Source organism: Giraffa tippelskirchi, chromosome 7 (assembly GCF_054371585.1).
Source record: "Giraffa tippelskirchi isolate mGirTip1 chromosome 7, T2T-mGirTip1v1.2.pri, whole genome shotgun sequence".
NCBI lineage: Eukaryota > Metazoa > Chordata > Mammalia > Artiodactyla > Giraffidae > Giraffa > Giraffa tippelskirchi.
The window spans coordinates 23,404,389-23,424,165 of NC_137281.1; the positions used below are offsets into that span (position 1 = coordinate 23,404,389).

The window sequence follows — 19,777 nt, forward strand, 5'->3', positions numbered from 1 at the left end:
GATCTTTGTTCTCCCCCCACCACTAGGCTGGTAGATACTTTTTGCTATTTAATTCAAATGATTGAACCTTGCATGTAAGTTTAAAGGCTTGTTTTCACAGTTAGATTTTAAGATTTTTTTTAGAGCAGTGATCATGTCATAGACCTTTTTTGTTTTTCATTGTTTCCATTTTCCTCCACCCAGCAATAATCATGCTTTTTAAAATACATGAACATTCCTCCTCCCAAGGAAAAGGCCATGTTAGCAAACTCTTAGACCTTCTGAATGGAATCAGAGACAACTGTTTATTTTATAACATTATAGATACTACACAAGGCAAAACTAGGCATTCTTGTAAGAAGCCTATCTACAGTAACAGACCAAGGCCAGTTAGAATGCTTCAGGTCATACATGTATACCGCTTCACCTCAGATTTATTTTTTTTAATTTATTTTTTAATTGAAGGTTAATTGCTTTACAGAATTTTGTTGTTTTCTGTCAAACATCAACAAGAATCAGCCATAGGTACACCTATGTCTCCTCCCTCCCAAAACTCCCTCCCATCTCTCTCCCCATCCTACCCCTCTTGGTTGATACAGAGCCCCTGTTTGAGTTCCCTGAGTCATACAACAAATTCCCATTGGCTATCTATTTTACATATGATATTGTAAGTTTCCATGTTACTCTTTCCATACATCTCACCCTCTCTCCAGAGAAGGCAATGACAACCCACTCCAGTACTCTTGCCTGGAAAATCCTGTGGACAGAGGAGCCTGGTAGGCTGCAGTCCATGGGGTCGTAAAGAGTTGGACATGACTGAGAGATCACTTTTCCCTTTCATGCACTGGAGAAGGAAATGGCAACCCACTCCAGTGTTCTTGCCTGGAGAATCCCAGGGACGGGAGAGCCTGGTGGGCTGCCATCTGTGAGGTCGCACAGAGTCAGACACTACTGAAGTGACTTAGCAGTAGCAGCAGCACCCTCTCTCTCCTTCCCTCCCCATGTGTCCATAAATCTGTTTTCTATGTATGTTTCTCCCTTGCTGCCCTGCAAATAAGTTTATCAGTACCATCTTTCTAGATTCCATATATATGCGTTAGTATACAATATTTAACTTTCTCTTTCTGACTTACTTCACTCTGTATGATGGGCTCTAGGTTCGTCCACCTCATTATAACTGACTCAAATGCATTCCTTTTTATGGCTGAGTAATATTCCATTGTATATATGTACCACAGATTCTTTATCCATTCATCTGTCAATGGACATCTAGGTTGCTTCCATGTTCTAGCTATTGTAAATAGTGCTGCAATGAACATTGGAGTACTTGTGTCTTTTTCGGTTTTGGTTTCCTCAGGGTATATGCCTAGTTGGGGGATTGCTGGTCATATGGTGGTTTTATTCCTAGTTTCTTAAGAAATCTCCATACCATCTTCCATAGTGGCTGTATCAATTTACATTCTCACCAGCAATGCAAGAGCAACCAGCAACGCCTTTTCTCTACACCCTCTCCAGCATTTGTTGTTTGTAGACTTTTTTGATGATGGGCATTCTGACTGGTGTGAGGTGGTATTTCATTGTAGTTTTGATTTGCATTTCTCTAATAATGAGCATTGTTGAGCATCTTTTCATGTGTTCACTAGCCATCTGTATATCTTCTTTGGAGAAATGTCTGTTTTGGCCTTTTTCCACTCTTTGATTGGATTGTTTGTTTTTCTGGTATTGAGTTGTATGAACTGCTTGTATAGTTTGGAAATTAATCCTTTGTCAGTTGTTTCACTTGCTATTATTTTCTCCCATTCTGAGGGTTATCTTTTCACCTTGTTTGTAGTTTCCTGCTGTGCAAAAGCTTTTAAGTTTAATTAGGTCCCACTTGTTTATTTTTGTTTTTATTTCCATTACTGTAAGTGGTGGGTCATAGAGAATCTTGCTTTGATTTATGTCATCGAGTGTTCTGCCTATGTTTTCCTCTATGAGTTTTATAGTTTCTGGTCTTACATTCAGGTCTTTAATCCATTTTGAGTCGATCTTTGTGTGTGGCATTAGGAAGTGTTCTAATTTCATTCTTTTACATGTAGGTGTCCAGTTTTCCCAGCACCACTTATTGAAGAGGCTGTCTTTGCCCCATTGTATATTCTTGCCTCCTTTGTCAAAAATAAGGTACCCATAGGTGCATGGGTTTATTTCTGGGCTTTCTATCTTATTCCACTGTTTGTGCCAGTGCCATACTGTTTTGATGACCGTAGCTTTGTAGGATAGTCCGAGGTCAGGAAGGTTGATTCCTCCAACTCCACTCTTCTTTCTCAGGACTGCTTTGAATATTCAGGGTCTTTTGTGTTTCCATATGAATTATGGAAGTTTTTTGTTCTAGTTCTGTGAAAAATGTTATTGGTAAATTGATAGGGATAACATTGAATCTGTAGATTGCATTCGGTAGTATAGTTATTTTCACAATATTGATTCTTCCTTCCCAGGAATATGGACTATCTCTCCATCTGTTTATGTTGTCTTTAATTTCTTTCATCAATGTCTTATAATTTTCCATATACAGTTCTTTTGTCTCCTTAAGTAGGTTTATTCCTAGATATTTTATTCTTTTTGTTTCAATGATGAATGGAATTGATTCCTTAATTTCACTTTCTGATTTTTCATTATTAGTATATTGGAATGCAAGTGATTTCTGTGTATTGACCTTGTATCCCGCAACTTTGCTAAATTCACTGATTAGCTCTAGTAATTTTCTGACAGGTTTTTTTTGGGTTTTCTATGTATTGTATCATGTCATCTGCAAATAGAGTTTTACTTCTTTTCCTGTCTGAATTCCTTTTATTTCTTTTTCTTCTCTAATTGCTGTAGCTAGGACTTCTAAAACTATGTTGAATAATATTGGTAAGAGTGGACACCCTTGTCTTGTTCCTGATCTTAGAAGAAATGCTTTCAGTTTTTCACCATTGAGAATAATGTTTGCTGTGGGCTTATCATATATTATCATATGTTGCCTTTACTATATTGAGGTAAGTTCCTTCTGGGCCCATTTTTGAAGTGTTTTTTTTTTTTTTTTTTATCATAAATGGGTGCTTAATTTTGTCAAAGGCTTTTTCTGCATCTATTGAGATGATCATATGCTTTTTATCTTTCAATTCGTTAATCTGTATCACATTGATTGAGTTGCATATATTGAAGAACCCTTGCAAACATGGAATAAACCCAACTTGATCATGGTGTATGAGCTTTTTAATGTGTTGTTGAATTCTGTTTGTAGAATTTTGTTGAGAAGTGCAGCTTTCTCTGTTTTCTGCCCTCTAAGTCTTTGCTTTGTCCAGCTTTCTGAGATTCTGCTACTCCCCCTTGGGACCCCCAAGATAAAAAGCTCCCTGTGAGGGAGCGTCCCAGTGCATGGGAACTCTTCCAGCTTCACGACTCCCTCCCTCCCTCAGGGCACAAGCTCCCATCCAGAAATTTTCCATCTTTTCCCTTTTTATGTCTCCATCCTCTCTCCTATGTCATTCCAGGGAGCTTATCCTGCCTCCCTGGAGGCCTGGGGTCTTCTGAAGTTGCCTAGAGGTTGCTTTGTAGGAATTGTTCCATATCTTGATGAATTTTTGATGTGTTTGTGGGGAGGCTGGCAATCTCCCCGTCTTACTCCTCCACCATCTTCTTCCTCCTCCTCCCAAATTTCTAAGTGAGTTTAGAACATCTGAGTTGGAGCATTAGAGTCACCTCTGGAGAAGTCATACCAACCCCCCAATAAGTTAAAAATCCTTGAAGGAAAACTAGGTTTTTTGTTCCTCCAGTTACATGTCTTTGATTCTTCTAGCTTCTCATTTATGCCACTGCTAGAAGATTAAAAAATGAACACCAGTCATTCCCATTTTAAAATATTTTGTTAATGGTCTTAGCAATTTGGTTAGAGAAGTTAGAGGAAAGTCTGGAGTAAGAGATTTAGATACTATGATTTTCATTTATCCAATCCTTCATTTCTTCATTTAATGACAAACCATAAGAACAGATTAACACTTAAAATGAAGATCAGTGTATTTCTTCCGAAGGAAATACTTGTTGAAGTTTATAAAAAATGGAGATTTCAAAATAAAGAGAATGGTAGCTAGTCAGCTTTATTAAGTAAACCAAAGAATGTCATTGAAATCCTGAATAAACAGACCATCAGAGGAAGATATCTCTACTTGGTAACTGGATCCTGCTATGTAAGTTTAAAAAGGAAGAATAGAAGACAGTGCTGAGGTGCCATGTATACCTGGATGTGCTCTATTAAAAGAGGTGCTTGATTGCTCAGTAATTGCAGAGCTAGGCTCTTGGAGAGGCCTTTGTCATCCCTCCTTTGCTGACACCAGACGATAGTGTGACTCTGTGATAAGAAACAGAGGACCAGTGTCTCCATGGTAACTAACTGAGCACTATATATTACACCTCATTACAAACGCAGATAGATAGTAAAATGTATATATACACACATACATATAAATATTAACACAAAGAGGGAATATATATGTACATGCATGTATATGTGTGTATTGTCTTCTATCTAGAAAGTGAATAAAATAAAAATGTGATTGCTTGAAAGGACAAGTTTGATAGGCCTTTTTCCCCACTGCTGCGGGTAAATATTTCATTTTTCAGTTCCTCTGATGGTTTTGTTCTGAATCTACCAGCTGTAGCTTGAAAGATTAATGACGAGCAGCAAAAGAACCCGAGAAGAGGCAGTGAGTGAATAGAAACCAGCGCTGAGAAGAAAGAGTACCGCCTGGCCTTTTGGGACAAATAAATAAGGATTTACTAAGTCTGCTAGTTTCATCCCCATAGCAGGAAAACCTGGAACCCATTAGAACAGAAACCTGGAGACTTTTATAATATAATGATTCTTAGAGTCCCAAACTTGTACAGACTAGTGAGTGACAGGAAAGAAGAAAGAGGAAAGGAAAACCAGCAGTTTCCTTCCTAATTTTCTTTTCTGTAGGTATTGATTTTACTTTAATACAACTAACTTCACTGTGTCTCGCCTCACATAAGACCATTACACCTATGTGTAGATCTTTATAAGGTTAAACACATCTGCTGAAAATTCTGCCTGTGTCATGCATTTGAAAGAAAAAGATCAAATTAAAGAAGTCATCAGGGAGTAAACTGTTAATGCTAGAAATTAAAAGCTTTGATTCAAGACACAGAATGCAAATATTTGGTCAGAGGACAAAGACCCAGGAGCTTTTTGCAGCTATTATACTAGCTTTGATATATTAGTCTATCTGCTTTTAAATGAATGACTTTAAACTCTGAAAGGATCCTTGATAGCCCAGCAGGGATTTTTACTGATCCTTAATGTTGGTTCTTCCCTACTTAGTGTCTCCTTCTCAAACACTTTAACTTCTGAACAGTTATTTGGGTCATTGCTAGAAAGGGAATAAATGTATTTTTGAAACATAATATCTATTTTACTTAATCTAAGTAACACAGTTTTCTAGTTTGAATCCTTCTTACTTATTGCTTACTCTTCTACAAAGGCTTATGAAAACTCTTCAGTAAGGTCTTCTGAGGTAGGGGTGACAAAAAAGGGAGGTGGCATTGGTATATACCTGAGAGGAATCAAAATATATGTCCACACAAAACTTTAATACCAATGTTCGTAGCAACATTATAATAGCCAAAAAGTGGAAACAGCCCAAATGTTCATCAACTGATGAATAAATAAATATAATGTGGTATATCCATGCCATGGAATATTATTAAACACAGAAAAGGAACCAAGTACTGATATATGCTACAACATGGAACCTTGGAAACATTATACTAAGTGAAATAAGCAAGTCATAAAAGACCATATATTGTATGACACCATTTCTAGGAAATTTCAAGAATAGGCAGTTACAGAGACAGGAAAGAATTGAATAGCTGCTTAGAGCTTGGAAAGGGACATTGGGGGGTAAGGGTGACTGCTAAAGGACACAGGGTTTCTTTCAGGGATGATGAATATGTTCTAAAATTAATTGTGGTGATGATTGGAAAACTTAGATTATGTTCAAATAAAAAAGTATGTTGGACATTTTAAATGGATGAATTGTGTGATACATGAAATATGTCTCCATATAACTGTTACAAAAAAATAAAGGACCTAGGTGGAGATGAAGATAGTGATCTATATCTGAATGACCATATGTTCTGATTGGCCCAGAATTGACCCGGTTTTTGCCAGTTGGGCCAATGAATTAATAGCCCTGCTTTTCCTTTCGAGAGTGTCCTATTTAGATGGTAAACTATATGGTAACCACATATTTAAATCAGAATTACTACGACTTTCTTCAATTTGTCCTAAAGTCACCTTGGGGTTCCTATTAAAAGTAAAGATTTTCAGAGTCCCTCTCATGGATTCTAATAGGTCAGAGGTGGAAACTGATATTTCTAATAATTATCTAGTGATTCTTATAAATTTTTGGCATTCACTGTTCTACTTTTTAAAAGAATAATTTTGTTGCACTGGGTCTTAGTTGCTGCTCAAGGACTTTCTCTAGTTGCGGCTGATGGGAGCTACTCTTTGGTGCCATGCATGGGCTTCTCATAGCAGTGGCTTCTATTGTTGCTGTGGGACACAGGCTCTAGGCATGCAGGCTTATAGTTATGGGTCTTGGCCCTACAGCATTCAGGCTTTAGTAGTTGTGACGTGCAGCCTCAGTAGTTGTGGCTCTTGGGCTCAGCGCATGGGCTTAGTTGCTCCATGACTTGTGGAATCTTCCTGGATTGGCGATTGAGCCCCTGTCCCCTGCATTGGCAGGCAGATTCTTATCCACTGTACCACCAGGGAAGTCCCACTGTCCTACTTTTTATTTAAAAAAAAAAAAAGAGAGAGAGAGAGAGAGATGACTTAATTACCTTTTGGGACAAATGGAATTCCAGGGAGATATGAGAAGGCTCTGCAGGAAATTTGCCAGTCATGGAAGGCTGGAAATGAATTGTGTGATGAGAATCAAGAGAACAATGGGAATAACATACAGTACATGTGGTGCTTCCAAGAAATACTCTTCTCTTCCTTTTCTTTTTAGAAGAAGAGAGATGTAGCATCTATTATTCTGTAAGAATGAGTGAGGGCAAAACTAGTAACAGTTCCTCTGGAAGTTTGATCTCTAAACAGGCCCAAAGTAGAGGAATGTGGATTCCAGGAAGGCTATCATTGGGTACTGCCATCCCACCTCAGAACCTTATATCCACTGCCATCAGTCAGACCCTTCTGGCTGGTTGCATCCTACCCGTTAACACCAGTGAAAGTGTCAGTCGCTCAGTCGTGTCCTACTGTTTGTGACCCCATGGACTGTAGCCTGCCGGACTCCTCTGTCCATGGAATTCTCCAGGCAAGAATACGGGAGTGGGTTGCCATTTCCTTCTCCAGGGGGGGTCTTCCTGACCCAGGGATTGAACCTGGGTTTCCTGCATTGCAGGGAGATTCTTTACAGTCTAAGTCACCTATATTCCTGGTGGCTCAGACTGTAAATCTCCAGGGAGAACCCCCTCCTGTCCCCCCAACCCCTGCCACCTGAGATTCTTTACAGCCCTTAGGATCAGAGACAAAAAGAAGAACCCTCAGGTCAGATAGAGTAGTATTAGAAACATAGGAAAATGCAAGAAACTTGAGCCTCAGGACAATTTTTTTAAATTGCTGTAGGCTTATGTCCACCTAAAGTTTATGTGCTGGAACTTAATCCTCAGTGTGATGGTATTTGGAGATGAGACCTTTGGGAAATGATTAGGTAGTGAAGGCAGAGTCCTCTTGAATGGGATTAGTGCTTGTATAAATGAGACCCCAGAGAGATCCCTCATCCCTTCTGCCATGTGAGGACACAGTGAAAAGACAGCTGTCTGTGAATCAGGAAGTGAATTCTCAAACAGACACTAAATCTGCTGATGCCTTGATTTTGGACTTTTCAGCCTTCAGAACTGTGAGGAATAAATTTCTGTTGTTTGTAAGCCACCTAGTCTATGGTACTTTGTTATAGCAGACTGAGCAAACTAAGACAACAAAGAGGAACAAAGGAAATTGGGCCATAGGTTTTAAAAATAAACATGAGCACTAGGATATATGGCACAGTGTGAACCAAACTTTGAGAAAAAGCAATCTGTCATAATATGCATGTATATAAAATGTATATTATTGAATCTTTGAAATTATTTGTGACTTACTATAATGCATCATTAACTTCTGTTTTATCACATGTTGTTCATATAGATGAACTCCTTAATTTCAAAGTCTGAAATGAAAGTTGTGGTAAAGAAGCCAGTATATTCCCACATGTGCAAAACTGTCATGAAATGTCTTAAAGAAAAGGAAAAAGTCATTATGAACCTGTTTCATCATTTGTCCAGATTGCTTTAATTCTTAGCCTTATTTGCTTCTTTAATCAACCAAGAAATAGCTCTCTCTCAGAGTCAGAACTTAGAGGAGAATTTCTCCTTGCTCCTGTCCATGTCCAAAACTCGTGATCTTCAGGGAAGAAGTTGATGTCTGGGAACATTTCTTTGTTTCACTTTGTTCCAGCAAACTGAAATATTCAGTACTTTTACTGAAATTTGAATTTTCTTTCTCTCTTTATCATCAGTGCTCAGTCATGTCTGACACTTTGTGACTCCATGGGCTGTAGCCCTCCAGGCTCCTCCATCCATGGAATTCTCCAGGCAAGAATACTGGAATGGGTTGCCATTTCCTTCTCCAAGGGATCTTCCCATTTTAGGGATTGAACCCGTGTCTCTTGCATCCCCTGCATTGGCAGGTGGATTCTTGACCACTGATGACCTTCTTTTAAAGAGGAGAGTGAAAAAGTTGGCTTCAAGCTCAACATTCAGAAAATGAAGATCATGGCATCAGGTCCCATCACTTCATGGCAAATAGATGGGGAAACAGTGAGAGACTTTATTTGAGGGGGCTCCAAGATCACTACAGATGGTGACTGCAGCCATGACATTAAAAGATGCTTACTCCTTGGAAGGAAAGTTATGACCAACCTAGACAGCATATTAAAACCAGAGACATTACTTTGCCAACAAAGGTCCATCTAGTCAAGGCTGTGGTTTTTCCAGTGGTCATGTATGGATGTGAGAGTTGGACTATAAAGAAAGCTTAGTGCCAAAGAATTGATACTTTTGAACTGTAGTGTTGGAGAAGACTCTTGAGAGTCCCTTGGATTGCAAGGAGATCCAAACCAGTCCATCTGAAAGGAGGTCAGTCCTGAGTGTTCATTGGAAGAACAGATATTGAAGCTGAAACTCCAATACTTTGGCCACTTGATGTGAAGAGCTGACTGATTTGAAAAGACCCTGATGCTGGGAAAGACTGAAAGCAGGAGAAGAAGGGGACAACAGAGGATGAGATGGTTGGATGGCATCACCGACTCAATGGACATGAGTTTGAGTAAACTCTGGGAGTTGGTGATGGACAGGGAGGCCTGGCGTGCTGCGGGTCCATGGGATTGCAGAGTTGGACACGACTGAGCAACTGAACTGACTGACTGACTTTCTTTCTCACAGGAACTGTCTAAAATTTTTCAATGTTTTAAAAAGGATTCCTGAAATGTTTTAAAAAGGATACCTATAAGTTGATTGGACCTCCAGGGTGAATATTACTATTATTAAATAACACAAATTAAGCTTTTATTGTTTCTAAACTTGCCTTTTAATGGAACATTCCATGCATGACTTTTAGGCTCCAGTATATTAATAACATACATTAACAAATTAATGTGGTAATATTAATTATCACAAGAATGTTTACATGCCCAGGTTTGGTGCTTCTGTATGATTGGACGTCCATCACTGGAAAGGAAAGCATAAATTTAACATTTTCTAACAGACAAAGATTTGGAAAGTTTTAAAAAGTTTTCACCACAAGGATTACAAGTTTTAGGATTACAGTGATGCAGATTTACTGGATCCTGATAAGCAACAGAAATGGATTTTTTCATTTTTATTTTATATTGGATTATAGTTGACTTACAATGTAGTGTTACTTTCAGGTGTATAGCAAAGTGATTCAGTTATATGTATACATTTTTTTTTTTTTTTCAAATTCTTTTCTCACTTAGGTTATTAAAGAATATTGAGTAGAGTTCCCTGTGCTATATGGCAAGTCCTTGTTGGTTATCTTTTTTTTAAAAGATTTTTATTGGAGTATAGTTGATTTACAGTGTTGTTTTACTTTCAGGTGTACAGTAAAGTGAACCATTTATACATATATGTATATCCATTCTTTTTTAGATTCTTTTTCCATTATAAAGTATTGAGTAGAGTTCTCTGTGCTATATAGTAAGTTCTTATTAATTATCAGTAGTAGTGTCTATATGTCAGTCCCAGTCTCCCAATTTATCCTTCTCTGTTTCGAAAATTAGTTCATTTGTACCTAGTTTTTAGATTCCGCATATAAGCAATAACATATAATATTTGTCAGGTTCTTGTGAGAACCCTATTCCTGGCTTTCAGATCTCAGCCTTCTTGCTGTGTCCGCAAGTGGAAGAGAGAGTGCTGTGGTGTCGCTTCCTCTTCTTTTAAGGGTACCAGTTCTGTCTGATCAGGGCTCTACATTCATGACCTCACTTAACCTAATGTTCTTTAGAAGCCATATTTCTAATTCAGTCATATGAAAGGGTAGGACTTCAACATATGAATTTGGAAAGGGGACACAGTCCAGTCTGTTATAGCCATACATGTGAGGGTTTGTTTCTGGCACTCTGTTCTACTCCTTTGGTCTATATTTATGTCTTTATGTCTGTACCACACTATTTTGATTACTGTAGCTTTGTGGTAAAATTTGAGATCATAAGTGTGAGTCTTACAGCTTTATTGTACTGTTTGAAGGTTTTTGTTTTTGGTTTTTTTGTAGCTAATCTGAGTCCCATGAGATTCCATATGAATTTTAGAGTTTTTTCCTGCAAAAAGTCATTGAGATTTTGATAAGATCTATTGATCACTTTGGATAGTATGAACATTGTCTTCTAGTCTATGAACTTGGGATGTGTTCTGTTTATAACTTCTTCTGTTTCTATTTTTTCTAGATATAAATATAGCATTGTGTAAATTTAAGGTATACATTCAATGATTTGATATATGTATAATTGCAAAATGATTACCACAGTGAGGTAGTTAACACACCCATCACTCCACATAGTTAACCACTGTTTGTGTGCGTATATAGTGGGAACTTTTAAGATTTACTTTCTTAGCAGTTTTCAATTATAGAGATTTGTGAACTGTAGTCACTATGCTGTACTAGATCTCCGGAACTTATAAATGGAAGTTTGTACCCTTTACACCCTTCAGTCATTTTCCTGCTCCTGGCAACCACCAATCAATTCTGTTTTTACAAGTTTGGTTCTTGTTAATTCCATATATTAGTGAGATCATACAGTGTCTTTCTCAGGCTGACTTATGTCACCAAGCATAATGCCCTTGCATGGTAAGATTTCCTTCTTTTTTATGATTTGAATAATAATCCATTGTGTGTATCACATTTTCTTTATGTATTCATCTGTTGATGGACGCAGGTTATTACCATATCTTGCCTATTGTAAACAATGTTGCAGTTAGCATGGGTGTGCAAAATACCCCTTTGAGAGTGTGATTGTATTTCCTTCAGATAAATACCCAGAAGTAGAATTGCTGGGTTGTATGGTAGTCCTATTTTCAGTTTTTTGAGCAACCTGTATACTGTTTTCCCATAGTTTCCACACCAATTTACATTCCCAAGAACAGTGTACAAGGATTGCCTTTTTTCCATATCCTTGCCAATACTTGTTATTTCTTGTCTTTTTTATAGTGGCCATTCTAAAGGTATGAGGTGATGACTCATTGTGGTTTTGATTTGCATCTCCCTCATGATGAGTGATGCTGAGCATCTTTTGATGTACCTATTGTCCATCTGTATATCTTCTTTTGAAAAATGTCTATTCAGGTCCTTCACCCATTTTTTAAATCAGATTGTTTCTTTCCTGTTGAGTTGTAGCAGTTCTTTGTATACTTTGGATATTATCTTATCAGATATATGGTTTGTAAATATTTCCTCCCATTCTGTAGGTTTCCTTTTCATTTTGTTTCTTTTGCTGTCCAAAGCTTTTTTAGTTTGATATATTAATAGTGTCACTTGTTTATTTTTGCTTTTGTTTCTTGTTCTTTTGATGTTATGCCCCAAAAATGATTTCCAAGATCAATGCTAAGGAACTTTTTCCAAGCAGTTTTCTTCTGGGAGTGTTATGGTTTCAGGCCTTATTACATTAATGCCTTTAATCCACTGTGAGGTAGTTTTTGTGAGCTGTATAAGACATGGGTCAAGTTTCTTTTATGTGTAAATATTCAGTTTTCCCAATAAATTTTTGAAGAGATTATCCTTTCACTATTGAATATTCTTGGTTCCCTTGTCAAATATTAGTTGACCATGTATACCTCAGTTTATTTCTGGACTCTCAATTCTGTCTCATTGGTCTGTGTATCTGTGTTTATACCAGTACCATACTGTTTTGATTGCTGTAATTTTGTAATCAAGAATGTGATGCCTCCAGCTTTGTTCTTAAGATTGTTTCAGCTATTTAGGATTGCTATATCAAACGCTATTAATATATGAAACTAAAAAAGCTTTGCATAGCAAAATAAAAATAAATTCTTTATTTTCAGCAGTGTTTTATAGTTTTCAATGTACACATTTAACCTTCTTAGTTAATTCTATAGTGTTTTATTCTTTTTGATGCTATTATAAATGGAATTGTTAATTTCCTTTACAAATTCTACATTATTAGACTGTGGAAACACAACTGATTTTTGAATTTGATTTTGTATCCTGCTATTTTGCTGAATTTGTTTATTCTGACAATTTTTTGGTGGAATATTTTGGGCTTTCTACATATATGATTACATCCGCTGGGAACAGAGATACTTTGACTTCTGCTCTTTTAATCTGGATTTCTTTTTCTTGTTTAATTGCTCTGGCTGGAACTTTCAGTACTGTGTTTAATAGAAGTGCCCAAATATGGCACTTTTTGCTTTGTTCCTGATTTTATAGGAAAATCTTTCTATCTTTCATGATTGAGTGTGATGTTTGCTGTGGGTTTTTCATGTATGACATTTATTGTGATAGTTTCTTCCTATTCCTAGTTTGATAGATGTTTTTTAACATTACAGGATGTTGAATTTTGTCAGATATTTTTTCTGTATCACTTGAGATTATCATGTGGGTTTTTCCCTTTATTCTGTTAGTGTAGTATATTAATCAATTTTCATATTAAGTTAGATTCCAGGGATAATTTCCACTTCTTCTTGGGGTATAAGCCTTTTAATACACTGAGTTAGATTTGCAGGTATTTTGTTGAAGATATTTGCATCGGTGTTCATACAGAATTTTAATTTTTAGCTTTTTTGTAGTGCCTTTTTTGGCTTTGGTATCAGGGCAATGTTGGCCTCATAGAATGTGTTAGAACATGTTCCTTCCTCTTTAACTTTTGTAAAAGTTTGAGACAAATTGTATTAAATCTTTTTAAAATGTTTGAATTAATTTACTGGTGATATAATCAGATGCATGGCTTTTCTTAATCTGGAAGTTTTCATTACTGATTGACTCTCCTTACTAGTTATAGGTCTATTCAGATATTCTATTTATTCATGACTCATCCTTGATAGGTTTTGTGTTTTTAGGAATTTGTCCTTTTTATCTAGTTATCCCATATGTTGACATCCAATAGTTCGTAGTATTCTCATATAACCTTTTTTATTTCTGTAGAATTGGTAGTAATGTCCCTGCTTACATGTCTGATTTTAGTCATTTCAGTCTTCTTTCTCTCTTTTTCTCTCTTTAGCTAAAGGTTTGTCTATTTTGTTACCTCTGCAAAGGACCAGCTTTTCATTGATTTTCTGTATTTTTCATTCTACTTTGTTTATCTCTGTACTAGTCTTTATTATTTCCCTTCTTCTGGTAGCTTTGGGTTTAGTTTTTTTTTTTGTTTGTTTGTTTAAACTGTAAAGTTATTGATCTGAGATCTTTTTTAATACACACATCTGTAGCTACCAGTGTCCCTCTAGCACTGCTTTCACTTTGTGACATAAATTTTGGTATGATGTGTTTGGGTTTTCATTCATTTCTAAGTATTTTCTAATTTCCTTTGTAATTTCTTTTCTGACCCATTGGTTAAGAGTGTGTTGTTTAATTTCCACAAATTTGTGAACATTCCAGTTTTCCTCCTCTTACTAATTTCTAAATCTTCCTGTGGTGTTTGGAGAAGATACTGTATTTGATATCCATCTCCTGTCATTTTGTTTGTTATCATATGCCTTATAGCCATATCATCCTTCATTTCCGTCATTACTGCTTTCTTTTGTGTATTATTTAAAGTAAAATTTCCTTCTCATTTCTTTTTGTGTATGTTTTATAGCTGTTTTCTTTATGGTTACCATGGGAGTTAAATTTAATATCCTTAAGTTATAACACTCTAATGTGAATTTACACCAGCCTAACTTAGAAGGAAAGTCAAGAGTAGGAAGTCACAAGTAGTAAGTCAAGAGATACCTGGAGTAACAGGCAAATTTGGCCTTGGAGTACAAAACAAAGTAGGTTGAAGGCTAACAGAGTTTTGCCAAGAGAACTCACTGGTCACAGCAGACACCCTCTTCCAACAACACAAGACAAGACTCTACACATGGATATCACCAGATGGTCAAACTGAAATCAGATTGATTATATTCTTTGCAGCCAAAGATGGAGAAGCTCTATACAGTCAGCAAAAACAAGACCAGGAGCTGACTGTGGATCAGATCATGAACTTCTTATTATCAAATTCAGACTTAACTGAAGAAAGTAGGGAAAACCACTAGACCATTCAGGTATGACCTAAATCAAATCCCTTATGATTATACAGTGGAAGTGACAAATAGATTCAAGGAATTAGATCTGATAGAGTTCCTGAAGAACTGTGAATGGAGATTCATGACATTGTATAGCAGGCAGTGATCAAGACCACCCCCAAGAAAAAGAAATGCAAAAAGGCAAAATGGTTGTCTGGGGAGGCCTTACAAATAGCTGTGAAAAGAAGAGAAGCAAAAGGCAAAGGAGAAAAGGAGAGATATACCCATTTGAATGCAGAGTTCCAAAGAATAGCAAGGAGAGATAAGAAAGCCTTCCTCAGCGATCAATGCAAAGAAATAGAGGAAAACAATAGAATGGGAAAGACTAGCGATCTCTTCAAGAAAATTAGAGATACCAAGGGAATATTTCATGCAAAGATGGGCACAATAAAGGACAAAAACGGTATGGACCTAACAGAAGCAGAAGATATTAAGACGAGGTGGCAGGAATACACAGAAGTATACAAAAAGATCTTAGTGACTCAGATAACCACAATGGTGTGATCACTCACCTAGAGCCAGACATCCTAGAATGTGAAGTGAAGTGGGCCTGAGGAAGCATCACTATGAACAACGCTAGTGGAGGTGATGGAATTCCTGTTGAGCTATTTCAAATCCTAAAAGATGATGCTGTGAAAGTGCTGCACTCAGTATGCCAGCAAATTTGGAAAACTCAGCAGTGGCCACAGGACTGGAAAAGGCCAGTTTTCATTCCAATCCCAAAGAAAGGCAATGCCAAAGAATGTTCAAGCTACCACACAATTGTACTCATCTCTACTCATCTCACACGCTAGCAAAGTTATGCTCAAAATTCTCCAAGCCAGGCTTTAAAACAGTACGTGAACCATGAACTTCCAGATGTTCAAACTGGACTTAGAAAAGACTGAAGAACCAGAGATCACATTGCCAACATCTGTTGGATCATCAAAAAAGCAAGAGAGTTCCATAAAAACACCTATTTCTGCTTTATTGGCTACATCAATGCCTTTGACTGTGTGGATCACAATAAACTGTGGAAAATTCTTAAACAGATGAGAATACCAGACCACCTGAACTGCCTCTTGAGACACCTGTATGCAGGTCAGGAAGCAACAGGTAGAACTGGACATGGAACAACAGACTGGTTCCAAAAAGGGAAAAGAGTACGTCAAGACTGTATATTGTCACCCTGCTTATTTAACTTGTATGCGGAGTACATCATGTTTGAAATGGCAGGCTGTCTGAAGCACAAGCTGGAGTCAATAATGCCAGGAGTAATATCAGTAACCTCAGATATGCAGATGACACCACCATTATGGAAGAAAGCGAAGAAGAACTAAAGAGCCTTTTTATGAAAGTGAAAGAGGAGAGACAAAAAGTTGGCTTAAAACTCAGCATTCAGAAAACTAAGATCATGGCATTGGGTCCCATCACTTCATGGCAAATAGGTGGGGAAACAATGGAAATAGTGACAGACTTTATTTTTGGGGGCTCCAAAATGACTGCAGCCATGAAATTAAAAGATGTTTGCTCCTTGGAAGAAAAGTTATGACCAACATAGACAGCATATTAAAAAGCAGAGAAATGTCTCTGCTTTGCCAACAAAGGTCTGTCTAGTCAAAGCTATGGTTTTTCCAGTAGTCATGTATGAATGTGAGAGTTGGACCATAAAGAAAGCTGAGTGCTGAAGAATTGATGCTTTTGAACTGTGGTGTTGGAGAAGACTCTTGAGAGTCCCTCGGACTGCAAGGAGATCAGTCCTGGGTGTTCGTTGGAAGGACTGATGCTGAAGCTTAAACTCCAATACTTTGCCCACCTGATGCAGAGAACTCACTCATTGGAAAAGATTGTGATGCTGGGAAAGATTGAACATGGGAGGAGGAGGGGATGACAGAGGATGAGATGGTTGGATGGTATCACCGACTCAATGAACATGAGTTTGAGTAAGCTCCCGGAGTTGTTGATGGACGGGGAAGCCTGGCGTGCTGCAGTCCATGCAGTCGCAAAATCGGACACAATTGAGTAACTGAACTGAACTGAACTGAACTTCAATAACATATAAAAGCTGCTCCTGTACAACTTTATTCCCATCCCCTTTTACTTACTTATGTTACAATATTATATCTTAATACATTCTGTTGAAAACATTGACTAATGATTTTATGCATTAGTTTATTAAACCAGGAAAAAAAACAAAAAGGGGAGTTATAAACCAAAATTACAATAATGCTAACTTTTAGAATAGTATTGTCTTTTGTTTTAGTTTAAATTAATAGAATTAAAATTTTTTAAATTAATATAAAAAGTGTTAGTCTCTTAAATTACATCAAAAATAATAAGTGGAATTTCACACCATAGTTAAAATAGTGCTAGAAATTATAATTGCTTGTGTATTCACTATTGTGGAGACATTTATTCTTCTTCATAATGCTTCATGTTTCTGTCTAGTGTCAGTGCATTTCATGCTGAAAGAATCCTTTTAACATTTCTTAGGGCAGATATAGTGGTAGAAAACTGCTGTTTGTTTATTTGGAAATGTCTTATTTTTCTCTCAGTTTTGAAGGACAGAGTTTCTGGACATAGGATTCTTGGTTGACAGTTTTCTTCTTTCAGACCTTTGAATATATCAGTCCTCTGGCCTCCAAAATTTCTGATGCTAAATCTGCTTATAATCTTATTGAGGATCCTCTATGTGTGATGTGTTGCTTCACTCTTGCTGCTTTCAAGATTTTGTCTTTTGATTTTCACAGTTTGAATAGTGTATGATCCTTTTTGAGTTTATCCTACTTGGAGGTAGCTGAGCCTCATGAATAGTCTAGTCTGGCTCAATAAGCAGGGAAAAAAATGAAAGTGGGGAAATGGGCCCACCCTTTAAATCTCCTAGAAGCAACTTCAGCTGGAGGGGTTGGGCTTGCAGCAGTGGTAGTGAAGGTTGCAACAATGACTTCACATCTCTTTGTCTATACCCTTGCATATAAAAACAGAAATCAGTGATCAGGGCATAGATCCCTGATAGTTGAAGGACAGGGCTCTTATTGCCTACATTGACTCTTGCAAGCTTCTGCAAGCTGTTCCTGGAACATGTTCATGGCTGCCTGCCATTAGGTTTGCTTGTGAGCTAAGAGCTGAAGTTGGCCTAAATTAATTTACTGGCCAAATCTTCCTGTGGAAGTTGTAAGCCTTTGAATAGACTCCAGAGTTTCAAACAGTTATGCCAAGCAGATTCTTCCAGGACACATGTGGTCTAGGTATGGAGATGAATTCCTGATGCTTCCTACTCTATCATCTTACCCCCTTCTCCTCCCACCTTCAATCTTTCCCAGCATCAGAGTCTTTTCCAGTGAGTCAGTTCTCTGCATCAGTTGGCCAAAGTATTGGAGCTTCAGCTTCTAACATCAGTCCTTCCAATGAATATTCAGGACTGATTTCCTTTAGGATGGACTAGTTTGGATCTCCTTGCAGTCCAAGGGACTCTCAAGAATCTTCTCCAACACCACAGTTCAAAAGCATCAATTCTTCAGCACTCAGTTGTTTATAATCCAACTCTCACATCCAGTTCTGATTTGTCTTTGTTTAATAATTCTAGTTTCCATATATCTCTCTGCTCTCTCATTTTGTTATAAATAAGCAAGAAGATATTAGTAATCTCAGCAGATTGTTTGAAAATCTTAGGTAGTCACCCAGTTCATTCAACACATATCCTGTTTTCCATGTTAATGAAGGCAGTAGTGTTACTAAGCTTTCCACCACTACATACCAACGATCCCTCTTTTCCTACATAATCACTAACATGTTCTTCACTTCTTTTTGTGTCCTTAATGGCAGTATCCTTAAAGTCCATATTTCTACTAATAGTCTACTCTGGGCAATTTAAGTCTTCTCTGACGTGCTTCTCAAAATCCTTCCAACTTCTACTCACTGCCCACTTCTTAAGCTAAGACAGCACCCCACTTCCAGTTATAGGAATGCATGTTAGTCATCATTGCCATGTAACAGAGTGGCCTAAAGCTCAGTGTCTTTTTAACAAACATTTATCATCTTCCAGGTTTTGTATGTTGGGAATCAGGTGTGGCCAAGCTAAGTCCTCAGACTCAGAATCTGTCATAAGGTTGCAATGAAATTGTTGGCTTCTGCTATGCTTATCTTAAGGCTCAACTGTGGGGAGATCTTCTTCCAGGCTCACTCACATGATGTTGGTAGGCCTCAGGTCCTCCCTGGCTTTTGGCTAGAAATTTCAGCTCCTTGCCTTGTGGGCCTCTCCAAAGAGCAGCTTATAGTAGGTTTCTCAGAGTGAGGGAGGGAAAAATCAAAAGAGTGAACAAGATGGAATTTATAGTTATTTGTAATTAAATCTTAAAAATAATATCTCATCACTTTTGCCATATTGTTTTGGTTAAAAGAGAGTCATTAGGTCCTGCACACATATAAATGGGGAGGATTACACAAGGGCATCAATACCAGGAAGTAGGGATCATTCAGAGCTATTTTAGAGTTTATTTACCTTTCTTTGTTATAAAGTGCTCCTTTTACTTTAATACTTTTTGCTCTGAGTGCCTCTTTCTCACAATCTTTACATAATACAACATACATAAGGTGTATTAGCAAATTTGGACATAATATGTCAAGTTTTTATTTTAAGAGAGGTTATGTATATTTCCTATAGCATACTACTGATGAATAAATTCCATTAGTAATTTACTTTTTCTGTTCATATCTTTGGATAGTTTTGTGTTATTGACTTTTAGATTGTTTTTGGTTTTTGTATTATATGAGGAAATTAACCTCTTTTCTGTCATCAGTTCAGTCACTCAGTCATGTCCAATGCTTTGTGACCCCATGGACTGCAACACGCCAGGCTTCCCTGTCTGTCACCAACTCCTGGAGCTTGCTCAAACTCATGTCCATTGAGTCGGTGATGCCATCCAACCATCTCATCCTCTGTCATCCC

General features: G+C 37.4%; 2 protein-coding genes across 18 annotated transcripts in view; one reads left to right on the top strand and one right to left on the bottom strand.

Annotated features, from left to right (window-relative positions):
• LOC145514579 (uncharacterized) overlaps positions 1-19,777 on the top strand; it is a 168,832-nt gene that overhangs the window by 80,316 nt on the left and 68,739 nt on the right. The gene's annotated exons all lie outside the window — the stretch shown is intronic.
• ZFHX3 (zinc finger homeobox 3) overlaps positions 1-19,777 on the bottom strand; it is a 296,214-nt gene that overhangs the window by 1,509 nt on the left and 274,928 nt on the right. The gene's annotated exons all lie outside the window — the stretch shown is intronic.